Raw genomic sequence first — 21,429 nt, 5'->3', positions numbered from 1 at the left:
CCTAAAATATTACTATTTTCCCCTGTAAAAAACTGTTTGCCAAACCCGGTCCAAGACCAATGGGCAATGAGAAATTTCACCAAGTGACAGATCATTGTATTTTGTGGGATTTATTTCCCCCAGTCTGGCGTGCATGTGTCATACCAATGTGTCTATTGTAGTTACTAATTCCAGATCATCAGGGTCCAATCATCATGATATCATCAATTTAATGAACCAACTTGATATTCTGTGGACTAGAGATATGATATAATTCCTTACAACTAGATTATGCTATAGGTCTTGCCTGTTGATATAGCCCTGAGGCACAATAGTGAACATATATTGCTGGCCATACCAACTGAAAGTAAGTTGTCGCTGATGATATTTATTCACAAGTATAGAGGAAAAAAATGTTCTGAGTTCAGTAGCTGCATCTATGCATCAGAGGATATGTTCATTGCTCAAGCCATGCAACTTGTGTTTGAAATAGCAACCACAATTGAATTCATCATCTTCTTAAGTTTATTCACCATCATTATCTGAAATACATCTCTCCTCTGCACAGTTAAAATAGGCACATTAAATGTGAAGTGATAAGGATCACTACCCCCTGCCTCTTTCAAGATCTTGGTGGTGGCTCTAGTATCTGTAATTTCCCCAGGAATGAAGGTCTGCCTTGATTTACTATTTTGATAGGTTGTGGAAGTTCTAGTGGCTTCTGTTGGGTTTTTGCTACAAGATTAGTCTTATGATATGTGTCTAGGCACTAATATAAGAATTTTGGCAGTTGACGTGTATATCTAATCCTATTAAGCATTTCAGAACTGGGATAATCACAAGATAGGACCAGGGATGCATTCAATTCACTTAGGGACAAACCTTGGACAAAACTTAAATTGATCACCTGAACATCATCTGCTCTTAGTCTGACTGGTGGACCACAGTGGTGTTCTGATGTCCAAAAATCTGTGTAAGTTACAGTCAGCATATAACAATTTCAAAAATGTCTAATTATTTCCCATTACCCAGTACTCAGTGCTATGGTCTGAACAGTGAACTCCCAAAACCCCCATGTTGGAAGTTGTAAACTCAGGGTGATGGTATTTGGGGGTGGGGCCTTTGGAAGATTATTAGGTTTATATGAGGTCACAAGGGTGGGGCCCTTATGATGGTGTCAGTGCCCTTACAAGACTCCAGAGCCCTTGCTCACTCTCTCTGCCAATGTGAGGACACAACCAGACAGTAGCCATCTATCACCAAAGAAGAGAGCCCTCACCACAAACAGACCATTCTAGTACCTCAACCTTGAACTTCCAGTCTCCAAAATTATGAAAAAAATAAACTTCTGTTGCTTAAGCTACTCAGTCTACGGTATTTTGTTACAGCAGTCCAAGCTGACTAAGACAGATTTTGGTACTGAGAGTGGGATGCTGTAGTAACAAATACCTAAAATGTGGAAGCAGATTTGAAACTGGGTAACAGGTGGAGACTGGAAAGTTTTGAGGTCATGATAGAAATATGGTTGTTATGGGCAAATCTAGTGAGTTCTCAAACAGAAACAAGGAACAAACGTATTGGAAAGTGAAGAAAAGGTGATGTTTGTAATCAAGTGGCAACAAACTTGCCTGAACTGTGTTCTAGTGCTTTGTGGAAGGTAGGACCTGTGAATAATGAAATTGGATATTTAGCTGAGGAAATTTCCAAGCAAAGTGCTGAAGGAGTGCCTTGGTTCCTCCTCACCACTTAGAGTAAAAAGTGAAAGGAAAGAGATGAATTGAAGAAGAAATTGTCAAGTTAAAAGGAAACAAAATTTGATTGATGATTGGAAAAACTTTTAGTCTATTTATATTGCAAAAAATGGGAAAACATGTTCTGAGGAGAACACCAAGGTTGTGGCTGGACTGTTGCTTGATAAAGAGCTTATGGGATTATAGAAGCAGAAACACTGCCACTTAGAACTGAAGGGGGCAGAGATGGGGCAAAATGAAGGAAGGCTGTTGGACTTCCTGGATTTGACTGGGCAGTTTGTTACTGGGAATGAAGACTGGTGAGAATAAACGTGTTGGGAGCAAGGTCTTCAGATGTGACTGTGATATTTTTGTTCTCAAAAAAAGGAGTTCTGACCAAATATGAAATATGTTAACATTCAGTAAACCTGGATGGAGGCATATGGGGCTTCATTATACTGTCTTCTTCTATGTGTGGATCAAATATTTCTTTAAAAAATTATATAAGAAACAAACCATAACAACAACAAAATAAAAAATGGTACAACCAAATCAGAGCCCAGTGACAGTTTAATTCTCAGTCTTGAATCACAGATAGTAAGAAGTTCAAGAATCAAATGTGTGCTCAGACTCGAAGCCATAACATGGAATAGGACAGATACTACACATGGTAAAGAACAGGTAGTCAATCTACATGGGCTCACATACATTCTTGGGTAACTGATTTTAGAGGCTGGGCAAAAGAAAACTTTTAAGTAAAATATAAAATGCTTTTTTATTGTTAGAAAAAGATTTTGATTTTTTAAAAAAAATTATCACCCAAGTATTAAGGAAATTAAAGCATTATAAATTTTAGAGTAAATGTTTTAAAATCATGGCAGAAACTTTTATATATTTATATAATAAAACATTTTTCTAAATAATGTCACGTCATACTTCCTTAGGTTCTTGACCTTAACTTTGTGCTTTAGATTAACTGTTTCCTCTACTTTTGGCATTTTAAATAAATGGGAATTAGTAAAGCAGTAACAAATTGACGTACACAATATTTCTTTCTCATTCCATGCAGATGTGGTTAATATGAGTTTCAATATAAAAGTCAAATGGCATTATACTTAGTTTAAGTCTTATGCTCTTCATTTGAAGGTAAGACTTTCAATCTACTAAAATGCAAAGCTAAAAATGTCAATAATTCTGAAATTAAAACTAATAGATTCAATGGTGGTGAAGTAAGAGGTCTAAAGGAACACAAGTTAGAAATGAAAATTGGATATCATTTTCTTTAGCAATTTTACTTTTTTTTTAAATTATTGATTTACTTATTCATTTTTGGCTGTGTTGGGTCTTCATTTCTGTGCGAGTGCTGTCTCTAGTTGCGGCAAGCGGGGGCCACTCTTCATCGCGGTGCGCGGGCCTCTCACTATCGCGACCTCTGTTGTTGCGGAGCACAGGCTGCAGACGCGCAGGCTCAGTAGTTGTGGCTCACGGGCCCAGTTGCGCCGCAGCATGTGGGATCCTCCCAGACCAGGGCTCGAACATGTGTCCCCTGCATTGACAGGCAGACTCTCAACCACTGCCCCACCAGGGAAGCCCCAGCAATTTTACTTTTAATACCACTATGAAATGAACAAAATATTGTGTTCCCATATTTAACATTACAGGGGGAAAAGGATATACATCAAAAGGAAACTATACCAGCGGTTTCCACAGTTGCTAATATTACTTCATAGAAGTGATCTTTCTCATCAAAATTTAAATAAGTTTTACTAAATTTTTATTTTGCAATGACTGTGAAATAAATGACGAACAACAAAAAAGAGCTCTTCAAATATTTTTATTCATTCTGCAATATTTAATGTGTTCCTTTGTGGGTTTTTTTGTTTTATTTTTTAAAATTTTTTATTGAAGTATAGCTGATTTATAATGTGTTAGTTTCAGGTGTACAGCAAAGTGATTCAGTTTTATATATATATATATATATATATATATATATATATATATATATATATATATATATATATATAATATATATGTATATTTATAAATATATATATTTTAGATTCTTTTCCCTTATATATTATTACAAAATATTGAGTCTAGTTCCCTGTGCTATACAGTAGGTCCTTGTTGGTTATCTATCTTACACATAGTAGTGTGTATATGTTAATCCCAAACTCCTGATTTATCACTCCCCCTTTCCCCTTTGATAGCCATAAGTTTCTTTTCTATGTCTGTGAGTCTGTTTTGTAAATAAGTTCATTTGTATCATTTTTTATTAGATTCTACATATAAGTGATATCATATGATATTTGTTTTTGATTTACTTCACTTAGTATGATAATCTCTAGGTCCATCCATGTTGCTGCGAAAGGCAGTATTTCATTATTATTATGGCTGAGTAATATTCCATTGTGTGTATATGTGTATATATATATATATATATATTCCACATCTTCTTTATCCATTTATCTATCAATGGACATTTAGGTTGCTTCCATGTCTTGGCTATTGTAAATGTGTTCCCTTATTAAAAGAGAAATTAAAAGAAAACTATTTAAGAAGAAGACAGTGTTAAATATCTGTAGAACTCCATCACCTGTTTATGAGCAACTTCAGTGAATTTTTTGAATCTAGATGCTACAGGTTAAAGGACAGGAGTGAAGTAGGAATAGTGAGGAGATCAGGGGAACATGATGAGACAAAAACACCAGGGGAATCACACGTGAAAAATCTGATACCAGTATCTGCTCTGCCTCTTCCTAGCTATGTAATTTTGCATATTGACCATCTTCTGTAAGCTTATGTTATTTAATCGACAAATGCTATAAAAAATTTTTTGTCCTATTTCACAGGGTTTTTCAGATGGTTGCTATAAATATTCAATGAGAATTTATATACAAGTAGCAACATATTTTGAAAGCCACTCAGCATTTTGTACAGATGAAAATTAATATTATTATTTGAATCTTACATATTTCTGGTGACATAGTGAATACATAAAAGTAAATCATATGCCCAGGAACAAAGCTATTGGGGTTATTGGGTTAATTGTGAAATCTAATTAGATAAGGGAGGAACTTGTTTTAAGTCATGTCAAAAGATTTCATTAAGAGGCAAACAGCAAACACATCATTAGGGTGATTTCCTTTGTTGTTATCAGGATGCTGAAGATCTGAGAAGCAAGAATGTTTCAGGATGCTATTATTTGGATATGCATGCATAGCAGCTGGCAGATTTGGTTTAGAAGATACTACTAAATAGAGCAAGAAACAAATCTGCTTTCAAATTTTTACTCAGCCACTTACCATCTGTTACGACCTTGGGGGAAATTAATTGGCTCTGGAGTTCAATGTTATCAAATATCTAAAATAGAGATGATAACATTAATAACAATAATACTAGTAACTTGAGAAGCTACCACTGAATGCTAATTGCAGCAGGTACTGTATTCAGTGCTTTCTGTAGGGAATAATCATGTACAAGATTGCTGTAAAGAATGAAAAATATGTCATGTGTAAAAGATTTACTATTCTCTGAAACTTACATGTGTTAAATAAAAGACAGTCACATTTATTTTTATCAATTTGAGAAAAGGGAAATACAGGATAGTAGCTATGTTATTTGGTTTTGGGGTAAATAGATAAGAATTTGAATTCTGACTCTGAGATAAAGTAGGTTATTTTAAAATAATTAACCTCTGTAAGCCACAGTTTTCCCACTTCCAAAAGATTAAATAATAGCAACTAATTTAAAATGCTTTTAATGATTTTTATAATATTGTTTTTTCATGATACTGACATAAAGAGTCAAAATAAACATTTGCATTTTATGTAAATTAGTGTATTTTTTTGATTCAAGATTGTGAAACACTTTAGAAAAAGTCAAATATTAATCAGTGTTGTACTGAACTCTGAGTTTGTATCTGGTCTTATTTTGGAAAGTTCTGAAATACGATGTTTTTTTCTTTAATGTAATACATTGCTTAAGATGGGCAGTTTCATTTGAAATCAGTAGTACTTTGTTTTCAATTCATTTTCCCACATTTAACATTAAAAATATATTTTTTTAATTTGTCCATTCTTCAATGATTAATCCAACTCATGTAAACAGCTATTTTAAAAAATCTTTATGAATGATCTGAGAAAAATTACTTGGAGGAAGAAATTAAGATAATTTTCAACTTAATATTGATTCTTCCCTATGCCAAATAGGATATTATTTTCAACAAATGACATGAAATTATTAAAAATAGAGCACATGATACATATCGAGGTGTACTTGGGTGGCACTCAGTCATTTGAATATCTCAGCAGCCCAGAATCAAGTGTAAGCAAGAGATAAGCTAGATCAGAAGCCTGGTTTCAGGACTGGAAAGCCATCTGGAGTGTACTGAGTATTGAAAAATGATTTTTGGTTTGTGTGCACAGGACAGGCACAGAGAGAGGCAGCTTGACTCCTTTGGCTAGTAAGAAAGAATCCAGTGAGGAGTGAAATCATGTTTATATTTTAGAAAATGAAATTAAAAATAAAAGATTTAGATCATTTGAATGCATACAAGGTGCAGAGTATTCTGCTACATGTTATTAAAAAAAAAAAAAAAAAAAAAAAAAGAAGTACTGAGAAGTAAATCAAATACAGACCTGGTGTCCACCTTTGAGAATTTTCATTTAGAGATAGATAACATTTGTGCTGACACCAAAAATAAAATATTTAAAAGATGAGGACATGTGGGCAGTCAGGCAATCCTGAAAATAATTTCAAAGATGTTTCCTCTCGTCCAAATTGTGCACCAGAGTTTAGTGATATGTCACTGTTGATGTAGCAGGCTATTAGTCAAAGTGAATTGACTGAAGCCTGCATCAACAGAAAGACAATTTCCAAGGGGGAAATGCACATCATAGCATTATCCTTTCTGACTTTTTTTTCCATGTTGGGCAGTTATAAAATGTTTCCAAAGCCTTGTTTCTTTGTTTCTCTCAAACCCTGTGTACCCTGAAATTTAGTTCCTGTTTTGTATGCTGATTGGCTGTCTAGATTTATGAAGTCAGGGGCTTTCCTGCCAATGGGTTATTCATTTATAAAACAACCATTTGTTACTTCTTCCTATTTGTGAGATTCTGAGCCAGAAATTTAGAGTTAAACAAGGTACAAGTCCTTGTCCTATCAAACTCAGAGTCTTACTATTTTTACCAAAGAGTAGAGAAGAAATGCAGTAAAGTTGAAGAGAAAGGAGTCAGAGAGGTCTTTACAAAGAAGAACGTTTACTCTGTTTGCTAATTAAGTAGGACTTCTTGGGAAGAGAATTCTAGAGAAAAGTTTGCCTAAAAAGTGTCCAAGCTTAAAATTCATTATCTACGAAGTGACTGTGAAACTGCAAGTAAATTAGTATAGTTGGAGGACAGGAGTTTTGGGGAGAAGCAGGAAATAAAGGCTGAAATAAGTTTAGATTATATATTAGCTTGTTATGGCTGCTGTAGAATATTATTACAAGCAGATTAATTATCTTCTAATTCTGCAGTTCAGAAGTCTGACACCGAGGCTAACTCCAAGAGTTGGCAGTGCTTCTTCCCTTTGGGGATTGCTCTGGGGGGGTTCATGCCCCTACTCATTTAGATCGCTGGCAGGTGTCCATGTCTTGCTGTGGTAGGACTGTGGTCTCTGTTTCCTGGGTGGCTGTCAGATCCAGAGGCTGCCTGCAGTCATTGGCTCGTGACCTCCTTTCTCCAGTTTCAGAGCAGCAATGGTGGACCAAGTTCCTGTACACTCAGAATCTCTCTGCCTCTTCTTCCATTGTGACGTCTTTGATCGAAGTCTTCTGCCTCCCCTTCTGCTTTCCTGGGCTCATTTGATTTCATTGGTTCCACCTGGATAATCTAGAGTTCTCTCCTTTGCAGGTCAGCTGATGAGCAACTTAATTCCTTTCTGAGGGCTAAAGTAACATACACACAGGTGCCAGGGACTGGATCTTGGACATCTTTGGGAAGCATTTATTCTGCCTACCATGGGTCACGTTTGCCATATTTGTTTAAAGAAAGTAAAGAGAAGGATATTTTATTTCATTTCAGATTCTTCATTATATATCTGTATATTCAAATTTCTTAATTCTTCTTTGCCCAATTCTAGTATATTAAATAAAAATTCCTCCATTTGTTTATGTTATGAAATTAATTAGCACATAGATATACATACTATTCTGGAATTATTATTTTAAACTTTTACTGTGTTAGTACGCATTCAACGCTTTAATTCACATATTTTCCCCTTCTTTCTTCTTGGTTGGCACCACTAGAAGTCTTACATCCTTGTAGATCTTTTCCAAAAACCTGCTGTTGATTCTGTAAGTTTTACTTATACGTTCTTTGTTTTCTATATTCTTTTTATTCTTATTTTTAATCCTTTTTCGGTTTTCTCTATTCTTTTCAAACTTCTTGAAATGGTTGTTAGCTCAGTAGTTTTATTTCTCTAATTTTTCTTTCTCATATATAAGCTATAAATTTCTCTCTCTGTTTTTTCCTGTACCTTGAAAATTTTGGTCTCTAATGTTTTCATTGGCGTTCAACTCTGAGTTTTTAAAATTTCTTTTATAATTTCAAGTTTTAATCAAATAGTCAGTAAGTTATATTTTATTTAAAATGGAAAAAATGGTGTTTCTTTTGTCATATTTTTAAAAAATTATTAATTTCTATTTTATTGCATTGTGAATGGAGAGCACATTTTGTATGCTCTTAATTCTTTGGGAAAAAGATGTTTTTGTATATTATTTCATGGTAAACATTAAAAAATTTCCATCAGGGTTTAATATAAACGTGCATTTTCTGTTTAGATGCATGTAGTTTTATATATAGTTATTAGAGTTTTATACTTAGATTATTCAAATTTTATGTATTTTGGTTTACTTACTGTCTACATCGTATCAACTTCTAAGAGAAGTAACAAGCGTAGTTTAATATTTTATCATTTCTTTAATATTTAGGGGCTATATTATTCATTATACATCACATTAGAGGTAAAATCTTTAATATTTGTAATGAACAGATAATCATTATCTTGTAAAAGGAGCTGAACTAATTATAGGAAAAATGAGAAATAAGAAAAACTGCTCCACTGATTTTATTAGCCAGTTAAGTATAAAGAAAATAAAAAGGATCATGTAATTTATGAATATTAGGAGTATATGGTATCTCATCCACTTTTGTAAAAGGTATGGCACTGACAAAAACAGCAAATAATGTACTTAATAGACTTTAGGCTATTCCTGTTAATAAATGAAGCTCAGTACATTATCAATGATACTTTCTATCACTTCTAACATTTAACATTACTGGAAGGGATGGGTAACGCTATAAAGAAAATACATAAGAAGCATGGGGATTGGAAGAGAAGATATTTTTTAAATGTGATATAATCATATAAACAGACAGCTCAAGAGAATCAACAGTGAGAAAGTTCATCAAGGTGGCTGGATAAAGATCAGCTTATGGCCATCAATAGCACTTCTCTGTAGCAGCAGCAACCAACCCATAAATGTTATATTAAACAAATATTACTCATAATAACAACCAAAATTTAAAATACCTAGGAACCAACATAAAGAACTAACATTTTATAGAGTAAATTGTAACTATAACGTAGTAATAAAATATGTAAATAAAATTAAGTAAAAAGTAGATTTAAATAAATGAAAAAAATATACCACATACAAGAATGAATAGCTACATTTATATGTCTTAAATGTCAATTTCCTCCAAAGTAAGACATATTATCAATACAATCAATGTGAAATTTCCAGATGAGCATTCTGAGACATTTAACAATCTTATTCTAAAATGGAAATGAAAGTTTTCAGTTGTAGAGATGTCTAAGTCAACTTTAATAAAGACGGTAAGAGTACCATCACTGACAAATATTGCTATGTATTAAGAAACCATGGTACTAAACTGGCACAAGAACAAGGAGTTTGACTTAGAGAACTAAATAGAAGGCACAGAAATATATATATATAAATGAGAACTGGAGAATGTATGGTTTATTTAGTTGTCAGTGTTGAGAAAACTAACAACTCTATAAAGAAGAGCACAGCTATATCACTACTTTATTCCAAATAATGATGCAATCAAAATGTATTAATACACCAAAGGTACAAGAAAAGAAAAAGTATAAAGATAATAGAACACAACTGAACAGAACTTTTTTGTTGCCAAGGGGTGAGAAAAACTTCTTGAATGAGATATAAAAAGCACAAAAAATAAATAGAGAAACAGATTTGACAACACACACACACACAAATTACCTTCACTGACAGTCTCTGCAACCAAAATCAGATAAACAATAAGTGAAAGATATTTCTAAATATCTTCTGAATTCTAAAACTAAAAAAAAGATTAATAATATAAATTATTAATAGCTAATAATTGTTCTAATTACAGAACAATAAAAAGAAAATATTTCAACAGCAAAATTGACAAAGAAGTGAAGAGCAAATTTGTAAGTGTTGTAGCCCAATGGCTGTGCAAACTTCATAAGTAACCAGAAAAAAGGCAAATTAAAACATCAGAGTGGAAAAATTTAGAAAAATGGATATAATCTACTGGTGACGAGGTTATGAAGAAAGGAAATCCCTGACAGCACTTAGGCAGACTAAACATTGATCCTACGCCAGAGTAATACATTCCCAAAGGGGAAAAAAATTTCTCAAAGGACCTGAGAAGACAATGACAAGGTATTTATGGGAACTTTCTTTGTCATGGCAGGGCGTCTATCTCTAAGTATGTATAGATAGGAAATGGGAAACTTCTATTGACAGATGCAGTAAGAAGAAAGAGACTAAAATACATATAGCACCACGGGTAGATCCCCAAAACCTGTAGATGAATGAGAAAAACAGCAAATAGGTCTTAAAGCTTAATGCCATTGTATAAATTAAAATAACACATTCATGAAATAATAAGTAATATCTTGTAATAGCATTGGCATGTTAAGGACATACGCTGAACACATTAGATTGATCCCTATGAAAGAGAGATGTAGAAATAGGTATTTGGAAGAAAGAGGAAAAGAAAATAAGATATAAATTGCTTATATCAGAAAACTCCATAATAGTAATTTAAACTTTTAAATATTCCTTTTTTTCCTTAATGTAAAGTGAGTCCAGAACTAGGCAGATGTAAATTAGAATAGCAGTTCATGATATTATCAATCCATTAAATTCTTTCTATCTGTCTGGAGGTGTAACTGGGTTCATGGCTGTTATACATCTCTTTCACTTCAAGGTTTGGCACATACTCTCCAGACGACCTGGAGACAAACACAAAGAGCAAATGACAATGGAGTCTGTCTTTATAAATGTAGTGATATTTTGGTAATTGTGGTCTTGAGGAACATGAAATATGTATTGTCTATTATTTACTTTTTCTTGTTTCGATTTATTTGCACAATTAGGCCAAAACTTTGTCATTTTACAAAGGTAAATTAATAATTAACAAAAACTGTACTTATTATTGTAAAACTATGATGCATTCAAATTTTAACAAAGTATCAACAATTTCAAGTATCATGAATAATTCAGTGTATTTTTAACCACGCATGCTCATAAACAGTAAAAGAACTTTAAATGTTACCTTTTTCAGAAAATCTTATTAAGGAAGTGGCAATTTATTGTATCGATATCAGGATTCTTGGGTAGCATGCTGACAAATTTACTATTGTTTACTACTGATATTTCTTTAAAATATATTGGTTTTTTTCCTTTGTATCTCACTCTACAAAATGTAATGGAAAACCAGATTTCTAATACGTATTGACCTCTGCCTCAAGTTGTTACTATACATCATCTCATTCAATCCTTAAAACAACCACTTGATGTGGGACTATTATTCTCCTAGTTTACAGAAGAGGAGATTAAGATGGAAAGGATAAATGCCTTCCCTGAGCTATGAAGCTAGTTGGCAGTGAGCACAGATGGGCACCAGGAAGGAATTCTATCTCCAAAGCTTGCTCACTGAAAAATCATGCCCTCCCTCCTTCTCCCAGGGATTTCCGTTATTCTTTGTTTAAACTGAAGGTATGCTTTGACCAAATGTAGAACACGAACCTGAGGCTTTTGGAATTGAAACCTGTGTTTAGTCCTACCTTCATCATTAGTGTGAGAGCAGAGTTATGTGAAAGGAATAAAACAAATATTCACTTAGGGCACTAACAGATTCCTTCTGGGCTCTAAGAAAACCCATGAAAGGATTTTCCTTCATGAGTTTAAAAGTATCTGGCCTCTTACGTGTGATTTACGAAAAATAAATAGGCTGAATAATAAAAATAAAAAAATAAAATAGGCTGAATAAGTTCTGAAAAGCAAGTGATTTGAAAGCTTTTTATTTGCTTCTATGGGAACATAACAAAGAAGCCAGAAGCAAGCAGAATCAGTTTATCCTGTTGCTTGTGTGTCAGAGATGCCCCTGAGGTGCATTATAATAATGTTCTGTGAATAATTCTGTCTTAACAACCCAAGTTCAATAAGGACAAATAATTCTCTTTTTCACATTGAGAATTGAAAGAGTGTTTTTTGGTATAAAATTCTAAAAATTGTTGCCCATATTGAACAAGAGTGAACGGTATTAAAGCTGAGTAATGAATTAGTGTATTTCTTTTCCTATATTGGATCACCGTCTTAAAAACAATTGTTCTCTCATATTCTTTTAAACCCACAGTATTATAATCAGGTAAAATTATGCCTTCGTCAACTCTCATTATCTGGCTTTATTTATTTTATACTTGTACTTCATACTGCAAGTAATATCAAATATTAAAAATATTTAAGATTTACATAATATTTAATGTTTCTGTTTCTTTTATAACATAGGTGAAGAACAATTTTAAAATGACATGCTTTTCACATATATGCTAAATAAAATTGCTAAAATTAAACACAGTTTGATTTTTTCAGTAAATACCAAAGGTTAAAACCTGTTGTAATAATAAAAAGTAAGTATAACCAAATCTACATTTTCAGTATAGCATTGCCTATAATCTACTTTATAGTATCAACTCAACACATAAATTAACCATATTTAATATTATTTCTGTCTATACTTCTTGAAGGTAAGATGACAAAATCAATATATTTAGGAAAGTCTCCAATAGGAGTGGAGCTTAGTGTCTAAAAATTCTTTAGGTTCTCACCTTCCCAAACAAATTAGACAATGAAATGCAACTAAATGCCCTATAATAATGTATCTTCTCCACTTCCCTTCAAGCCACCACTGAACAGGTCTGAGACTCTTCTTTTCTGGCTGCTGACAATATATTATGCAGATCCACTTGTTTTAAAATTAATAATAGTTATTATTATTAATAATAATTAATAATAATAATTAATAATTGCCATCAGTTTTATTCATCCTCAGTCAACACAGGTAAGTAATTTCTTGACAAGACCTTAGAAGGGAATCGAGGGAATTATAGCTGTGAGGTGGGAATAGGCACCCTGGGAATGCATGGAACTAATGTGATCCTTTGGACCCTGTGTGAAGATCACCCTTCTCCCCACACCTCTACCTTATGATCAAGGATGTTACTGTGTGTCCCAGCTATGCTGAGGTGTATACTTTATGTAGTGAGACAGTGGGAAGTCCTGTAGATGGATGAGAATCAGTAACTACTCCAACTGAATTGTGGGACACATACAGAGAATTGGTATATCCTTAAGGCAGGATAGAGAATGTACATTGCTGTTCTTTCCAGGAGAAAGTAGGCTTTTCTTTTGTTTGTTGCTGAGTGATTTCCAATAGATGACTGTATATCAGGTGTTAAGGCATATGCTCTCTACTCCAATAAAGAGAGAATAATTGACAAAATTTTCACTTTGAAACCTTATTAATTTTATAACCATTCCCTTTTACTTTTAAGACCCATCTGTCTTTTTCAGAGTCCAAATAGGTAGGCTAAATGGTGATATTATCAGGATAATGGAACCAATGAATGGATTCTATATTGTCTTCAAATATCTTTCCAACTGCATGCTCAGAAGTTGAAAGTTAAACATTCTTTGGATTTGGGGTCCCACAGTTCTGACCAAGAGGCAGACTCAGACTCTAAATCCGCTTATTAGTATACCATCATGTATACATGTGATTTGAGAGCAGGGTCCTTCCTGGCCAGTATGCAGACACCACTTCCCTCCAAAGGCACTCAGAGTTTGTAGTTCACATCTGAAAAACAAAGAAAGGCTCTAACTATCTGTTGTAGTAGCTTCAGTCAGGCTTCAAATCCCCAGATTTATAGTTTTCTCGATTTATACATCTAGAAGTAATTGTTCCAGAGATGCCACCAACACTCTCTTAAAAGTTCCTATGATTAGACCATTTTTATCGCCTTTTTTGTCTTTTGCATTGCTTCTTGTGTACAATTGTAATTATTCGTTCTCTGCCACCTGAGAATCTTATCATTTTCATTGAAATCAGAAAACCCTATTCAGTGGCATAATCACCCCTCCGTATCCTCAGACTACATATAGCAACTACTAAAAGTAAGTTTTCTCATATTGCTACTCTCCTCACCAATACAGTTTTCAGATATCCTATGAAGACTATCAGGAGAGAGACCGTAGATGTTGGAAGAGGAGTCAGATGATACAGCTTCTCTAATGTTTCTAGCTCCTTTGATTATTCCCATTACATAATGAAAATTAAATATTAACATCCAAATTAGATTTTACCATAGGCCAACATCAAGTCCAAGTGCTAGTCAACCAAACAAGTGAATACCAGACCGTTTGAGAATCCAGGTTTCTCTTATTGGCTACTTTCCCCGCAAATACAGCCTGATCTAATACTTTCAGACTACAATATAACATATGCATTCTCCATATAGAGTGGAAAATACCTGTGATCCTTTTGGTGTCTGGGGCATTAGGAAGGCGCCAAATAAATAAGACACCAACTGTGGGTTCCCATCATTAGCAGACCTCCAACGAGATTCTCCCGAACCTTGACTTGAGAAGAAAATGTGAAAGTAGTACCACTCCAGAAAGAAAATTTATGAGAAGATGATCTGAACAATACTCACTGTGTCCTAATTTACTAATCAGGAAGTTCCCTTCATTACTCTTGGGCCAGAATTTTTAAATTAAGCAAATTGTAGGACTGGCCTATTTGAAATTTGTCTATATGGATTATATCGGCTTATTCTCTTCAGGTTACTATAACAAATACCATAGACTAGATGGATTAAACAACAAATATTTATTTCTCACAGTTCTGGAGGTTGAGAAGTCCAAGATCAAGGTGCCAGCCGACTTGGAGTGTATTGAGGGCCCTCTACCTGGTCTGCACATGGCCCTCTTCTTCTTACCTTCTCACATGGCCTTCCTTGGTGAACGTGATGGGGAGAGAGAGAGAGAGAGAGAGAGTTTTCCTGTTTCTTCTGCTTCTTATAAGGATATTAATCTTATTTTGAGAGCCCCATCTCCCAAAGGCCCCACCTCCAACTACCATTGTATTGAGGATTAGGGCTTCCACATATGAATTTTGAGGGGGACACAAACTTTCAGCCCATGCATCGGCCCTGAGCCTGTATGAGAAAAATTGTTTTTAATTAGAAATTTTACAGGCATTCTTTCTTTCTGACCATTGCACTCTGAAGTTCTCATTTTCCTTCTTTACACTCTCAAATGCAGTTAGAGCAACCAGGTCAGCACATTATCCCTATATAAAGCCCAGCAAGGATTTATTAATGGCTATTAGGTAACTCACAGGAACAACTGGAGGCTTGGGAAGTATCCAAATACATGGGAAAACTTGTAGGACTGCATAACTTAGATGAAAAACTAGAAGTCTCTTTCTTTATCTTACAACCCAGAATAAGTCCTTTCTTTTAAAGGAGTTTTTCTAAACTACTGCATAGACAGGAAGCTTGTTTTAATAAAGATGATTGCTTGGTTTTTTAGGACATTTTACTATTATTAAATAGATGGTAGCAAAGACCACCCATTTGTTTACTTTTCTGTAGTCTATAATGGTCAAGATTTGTGTAGTTGTGGAATTTTAATGGGAGAAGAATTTCCCTAAGTTGAGTGTTCAAAGTGAGTGTGTGTATATGTACATTCATTAAGATAATATGTGCTCCTTGTTTAATAAAGGGAGGTTTCCTTGGGTAACTTTGTAAAGAAATTCATAATTTCTGGGCTCTAATGAATAGATTTTGATTTCTGGACAAAATACCAGCATTTCATTAAATATTTTATATATATTAAGGAATGATTGTATATATTTAATTGAAATTTTTAGAAACAATTGTATATTGACACACGATTGTAAGTTATACAAAGAGATCCTGCGTATACACAGTTTTCACCAATGAAATTTGCAAAACTATAATATAGTATCACAAACAAGATATTGACATTGATACATTCTACTGACCTTATTCAAGCTTCCCCCTTTTACCTGTACTCTCTTGTGTTTGTGTATGTGTGTGTATATGTTTGTGTAAGTCCTGTGCAATTCTATCATATATTTAGGTCCATATATCCACCGTCAAGACACTGAACAGTTCCATCACCAAAAGGATCTCTCAAGTAGCTCTTTTATAACCACACCTACCCTAACACCCTCTCTCTGTCCCTACCTGCTGAAATCCACTACTCTGTTCATCATTTCTCAGACTGTGTCATTGCAACAATATTATATAAGTAGAATTTCACATTATGTAATCTTTTGTGTTGCTCTCCCACACCCTGTCTCAAGATTCATCCAAGGTGTTGTGTGTGTCGATTCCTTTCATTTTTTTATTTTAGAGTAGTATTCTTTACTATATATCCACAACAGTTTACTTAAATACCAGCTTATTCACCTATTGAAAAACATCTGAACTCTTTCCAGTTTTGCAATTATAAATAAAGCTGCCATGAGCTTTGGTGTACAGGTTTTGTGTGAACATATGTTTCATGTCTCTGGGATGAATGCTCAAGAGTACAATTTCTGGGTTGTATGGGAATTGCAGCTTTAATTTTGTAAGAAACTTCCAGACCATTTCCCACGGTGGCCATACAACTTTACCTTCCCAATAGTAATGTATGTGTCATCTATTTTCTCCACAATCTTTCTCGTATTTGGGGGTTTTCACTACTTTTTTAACCCTTCTGATTGGTGTATAATGTCTCATTGTGGTTTTTGTTTGCATTTACCTGATGGATACTGGTGTTGAACATCTTTTCATGTGCTCATTTGTCACTTGTATATCATTTTCAGTGAAATATTGTTCATGTTTTACTGCTCAGTTTTTAACTGGATTTTTTTCATAACTGTTGAGTTTTGATAGTTTTTAATATAGTCTAGGTAACAGTGCTTTGTTGAGTATGTGGTTTGCACATATTTTCTCCCAGTTAAAGCTACTCTTTTTATCCTTTTCACATCAATTTCACAAACCATGTTATTCTGCAGGCAGTGAGGTACGTGAATCACGTTCAGAATCATATTCTGCCGCTAATCTGTGGGATCCCCAATGTGGCTCTTGAAGACACCAGCCTCAGCTTTTAAGAAAAGCAATGTTTACAGAAAACTCTCTACTGCTAACAGCCAAATGCTTTATGCCCTCAGGGACCTGACAGGGTTTGGGTTGAGATGAGTGATGATGAGTTTGCTCTGGCCTTGACAGGGTTCACCTGCCAAAGAAGCTGGCAGGTGTGGTGACTCGAGGACAGCTAAAGGGTCTCCTGTGTGACTGTGACAGCAACAAAGGCCACGTTCTCCAGCAATCTGGTTTGCAGTTTTTTGTTTCGTTTTGTCTATGTTTTTTATCTTTTAAGGCGACCACAGTAAGTTTTACGTTATTACATTTAGGCAAATGACCATTTTAATTCAATTCAGTTCATCAGTTTTTTTTTTTTTTATGGATCACACTTTTGGTATCAAGTTTAAGAATGTTTTGCATAGGCCTAGACCTCAAAGATTTTTCTCTTGTGTGTTTTTTATTTTTCTAAAAGTTTTATACTTTGGCATTTTCCATTTAAGTCCCAGACCTATTTTGGGTTAATTTTTGTATAAGGTGTAAGATTTAGACTAAGTTGTTTTTTGGTTTTTTTACACTTTGGGTGTCCAATTGCTCTAGAGTCTTTTTTTTTTTTTGGAAAACACTATCCTTCTTCTATTGAACTGCTTTTGTATTTTTCTTTTTTGTCAAAAAATCATTTGAGCATATTTGTTTGGGTGTATTTCCAAATAATATATTATGTCCCATTGATATATGTTTCTATCCCTCTAATAGCACCACACAGGCTTTTTCACTGTAAGCCTTAATATTATGTACAGTGAGTTCTCCCACTTTTTTTGTCAAGATGATGACTACTATAGCAATTCTAGGATAAGCTTGTCTATGTGTATAACAGTCTTTGTTAGGCTATTGGTAGGCATTACATTAAACCTATAGACCAATTTGACATCTTTACTATGTTCAGTCTTCTAATCCATGAACACTGTATGCCTCCCCATTAACCTAGATCTTTGATTTCTTTCCTCAGCCTTTTGTAATTATCAGTATACAGATTTTGTATATGTGCTGTTAAATGTATGAAAAGCGCTTCATTTTTTTGGTGCAGTTGTTTATTATGTCCTTAATTTTAGTTTCTGTGTGTTCGTTGTTAGTATAAAGAAATGTGATTGATTGTGTGTTGATCATGTATCCTGCAACCAATTGAACTAACAATTTTTCTAGGTCTCCTATTTTTTTTTTTTTTTTGGTCTGGTAAGACCATTGTTATGCTCTACACAGATCTTTATATCTACATATATAGTTGCATTTCTTCTCTTCCAATCTGTATTGTTAAAATTTATTTTTCTTGCCTCATTTCAATGTCTAGATCTTCCAAAACTATGTTGAATAAGAGTGGAGAGAGTGGCCAACTTTGTCCTGTTTCCAATATTAGAGGGAATATATTCAGTTTTTAATCATTAAAAATGATACTAGCCAGACAAGAATGCCACAAGAAAAGAAAATTACAGGCCAATATCCCTGATGAACATAGAAGCAAAAATCCTCAGCAAAATATTAACAAATCAAATTCAACAATACATTAAGAAGATCATACACCATGATCAAGTGGGATTTACTCCAGGGAAGCAAAGTCTGCAAATCAATCAGTGTGATACATCACATTAACAAAAGGAAATAAGATAATCATATGATCATCTAAATAAAGGCAGAAAAATAATTTGAAAAAATTCAATATTTTGAGATAAATATTCTCAATAAAGTGGGTAGAGAGGGAAAGTACCTCAACATAAAAAGGCCATGTAATGGGGGCTTTCCTGGAGGCACAGTGGTTGAGAATCTGCCTGCCAATGCAGGGGACATGGGTTCGAGCCCTGGTCTGGGAAGATCCCACATGCCGTGGAGCAACTAGGCCCGTGAGCCACAACTACTGAGCCTGCACATCTGGAGCCTGTGCTCCACAACAAGAGAGGCCATGATAGTGAGAGGCCCACACACCGCAATGAAGAGTGTCCCCCGCTTGCCCCAACTAGAGAAAGCCCTTGCACAGAAATGAAGACCCAACACAGCCAAAAATAAATAAATTTTTTAAAAAAAGAATGCAACGCAATTCTTAAAAAAAAAAAAAAAGAAAGAAAAAACGGCCATGTAAGACAAGCCAACAGCTAACAGAAAACTTGAAAGCTTTCTATTTAGAATTAGGAACAAGACAAGAAAACTCACTCTCACCACTATTATTCAATGAAGTATTGAAAGTCTTATCCAGAGCAATTAGGCACAAAAAATAAAAGGCATTCAAAGTGGAAAGGAAGAAGTAAAACTGTCACTATTTGCAGATGACATGATACTATAGATAGAAAACACTAAAGACTCCATCAAAACTGTTAAAACTAATAATAAAACTCAGTAAAATTGCAGGAAACAAAAGTAATATGCAAAAGTGAGTTGCATTTTTATACACTAATAATGAACTATCAGAAAGAAAAAGTAAGAAAACAATCTCATTTACAATTGCATCAAAAAGAGTAAAACACCTAGAAACACCAGAGGTGAAAGACCAGCATATTTAAAACTACAAGATATTAAAGAAATAAATTGAAGAAGACCCAAATAAATGGAAAGATATTGCTCATGGATTAGAAGAATGAATATTATCAAATGCCCATAGTACATTTAATGTACATTTAACATTCAATGCAATCCCTATCAAAATTCCAATGGCATTTTTCACAGAAGTAAACAAACAATCCTAAAGTTTGTATGGAAGAAAAAATGACCCTGAATAGCGAAAGCAATTTTGAGAAAGAACAAATGTAGAGGCATTACATTCTCTGATTTCAGACTATCTTACAAAGCTATAGTAATTAAAACAACACATTACTGACATAAAAACAGACACATAAATCAATGGAATAGAATAGAAAGCCCAGAAATAAACCCATATATATATATGGTCAATTAATTTATGATAAAGGAGCCAAGAATATACAATGGGGAAATGAAGTCTCTTTAATAAATGGTGTTGGGAAAATTGGACAGCTACATGCAAAAGAATGAAACTGGACCACTATCTTACACCGTAAAGAAAATTTAACTCAAAATGGATCAATAACTTGGATGTAAGACCTGAAACTATGAAACTTCTATAAGAAAACATAGGTGGTAAACTTGTTGACATTGATCTTGGATATGTTTTCTTGATTCTGAGACCAAAAGAAAAGTCAACAAAAGCAAACACAAATAAGTAGGACCACATTAAACTAAAAAGCTTATGCACAGTTAAGGAAAGCATCATCAAAATGAAAAGACAGCCAACTAAATGGGAGAAAATGATACATGTAATAAGGGGCTAATATCCAAAATATATAAAGAACTCATACAATTCGAAAGCAAAAGAAACCCAAAAAAACAAGCAATTTTATTTAAAAATTGGCAGAAGATCTGAATAGACGTTTTTCCAAAGAGGACATGCAGATGGCCAACAGGAACATGAAAAGTTACGCAACATCACTGATCATCGGGAAACGCAAATCAAAACCACAATGAGATACCACCTCACACCTTTCAGAATGGGTATTAACAAAGACAGGAAATAACAAGTGTTGGCAAGGATATGGAGAAAAGGAAACTCTTGTGCACTGTCAGTGAGAATGTAAATTGGTGCAACCACTATGGAAAATAGTATGGCGTTTCCTCAAAAAATTAAAAATAGAACTAATATGAACCAGCAATTCCACTTCTGGGTATTTATCCAAAGGTAACAACAACACTAACTCAAAAAAATGTAGGTGCCCCCACATTCAATGTAGCATTATTTACAGTAGCCAAGATGTGGCTATAATTAACTGTCTATCCATGAGTGAATGAATAAGGAAATTGCCATGTATATGTAATGGAATGTTATTCAGCCATAAAAAAGAGTAAAAGCTTGCCTTTTATGACAACGTGGATGGACATAGAAGGCATTATGCTAAGTAAAATAAGTCATACAGAGAAAGATAAATACTGTATGATCTGTCTTATATGTGAAATCCGAATAAATAAATAAATAAATAAATAACCAAGCTCATTGATACAGAAAACAAATTGGTGATTGCCAGAGGAAGGGGGTGGGAGGGATGGGAGAAATAGGTGAACTTTTTTGTTTCATTTTAAGTAAATTGATTGAATGAATGAATGAATGAATGAATAAATAGAAAATCTGTTTTACACGAATAAGTTAATACTGACCCTCAAGAGTCAT

At 34.0% G+C, this 21,429-nt stretch overlaps 1 pseudogene; it reads left to right on the top strand.

Annotated features, from left to right (window-relative positions):
• Positions 1 to 1,955: 1,955 nt before the first annotated feature.
• The window catches only part of LOC118895873, a 44,507-nt pseudogene continuing 25,033 nt past the window's right edge, over positions 1,956 to 21,429 (top strand).

This window comes from Balaenoptera musculus, chromosome 5 (genome assembly GCF_009873245.2).
Source record: "Balaenoptera musculus isolate JJ_BM4_2016_0621 chromosome 5, mBalMus1.pri.v3, whole genome shotgun sequence".
Lineage (NCBI taxonomy): Eukaryota > Metazoa > Chordata > Mammalia > Artiodactyla > Balaenopteridae > Balaenoptera > Balaenoptera musculus.
The sequence above is the reverse complement of the archived record's forward strand: the minus strand, read 5'-3'. Positions and strand labels throughout refer to the sequence as shown.